The sequence below is a fragment of the Echinops telfairi genome, unplaced genomic scaffold (assembly GCF_000313985.2).
Source record: "Echinops telfairi isolate 266 unplaced genomic scaffold, ASM31398v2 ScPeMD7_18;HRSCAF=68, whole genome shotgun sequence".
Classification (NCBI taxonomy): Eukaryota; Metazoa; Chordata; class Mammalia; order Afrosoricida; family Tenrecidae; genus Echinops; species Echinops telfairi.
In genome coordinates, this window is record NW_022103915.1 from 82,969,156 (window position 1) to 82,970,374 (window position 1,219).

Consider the following 1,219-nt stretch of genomic DNA (forward strand, 5'->3'; position numbering starts at 1 on the left):
GGCACCATCTGCTTTCTTCACATTTGCTTGTGCACCTGCTTTGTCTTCAGCGATCGTGCCGGGAGGGTGAGCATCATGAAATGCCAGGCTGTTAGAACACAGTGTTCCAGCGTTGAGGGAGGGCTTGAGCAGAGGCCCGGAGCCCGAGTGTGCCCTTCCTCTTTAGTTTTCTGACTCTGAGTCTTTGCACATACCAACTGCCCACAAATTGAAAAGTCCTCACAAGCTTTCATCCCAAAAGCAAACCCACTACAGACATTGTTTGAAATGTCACTGTGCAGTTGTACTGACGACAAATCTTCTGCCACCAAATCACTTACAACTCAGAGCAACCCTGTTTAGGAAGCCTCAACAGAGTGTCCAGGTCAGCTTGGGCTTATAGTGATCTGTCCCCTTGCATTCAATCGGGACCACGGATGAGCACCAACCCTTTACTCCCTGCGTGGTGCCAACGGTTAGCACACTCGACCTGCTACTAACTGCCAGGCTGGAAGGTCGAGTCCACGCAGAGATGCTGCAGAAGAAAGACGTGGCTGCCTTCTTCTGGAAACCAGCCTCTGAGAGCCCGAGGGAGCAGAGTTCTCCTCCCACAGACACGAGTCTTGATGAGTCAACGGGACTAGGCAGCCACTGGTTACTGAACATTCCTCACTGGATTTAAAAAATATGCTGGCCGCCATTCAACTCTCCAATCAGGCCAGGTTCGTTCCACCTGACAACTGTCACATGTTGTTTCTGTTGCCAACAGTCCTGCCTTCTTTTCCTGACTGCTCATGTGGCTGGTCCCTGCCCCCGCCCATCAAGAGTCACCTAAATGTCTCCTCATGAAGGCCTTCCCTGAGCGCTGAGGGAACCCAACGTCGGTCCCCAGGCTTTTGCTTCTCACAGCACCCCGTTCTTTCTCTCCTTCGAAAGGAACGACATGTGCATGCATGTCTTTGCTACCCACAATGCCTTGAGCTCTGAGAGGTCAAGGACTGTTTCTAGGCGGTTCCACTGGCGGTGTCACCAGCACCAGGATGGAGCGGACACTCGGTTCATGCTCTCTCACTCTCTCTTTAATTGCAGTACATGAAACACTTTAATTGTACAGCAGAACATCTGGCATTTCAATATTCTTCGTGTTTACTGTCCTGTGACATTAACTTACATTCATGGTGTTCAACCATTGCCTTCACTCCTTCCTAAACTTTTCCATCACCACCCACAGAAGCGCAGA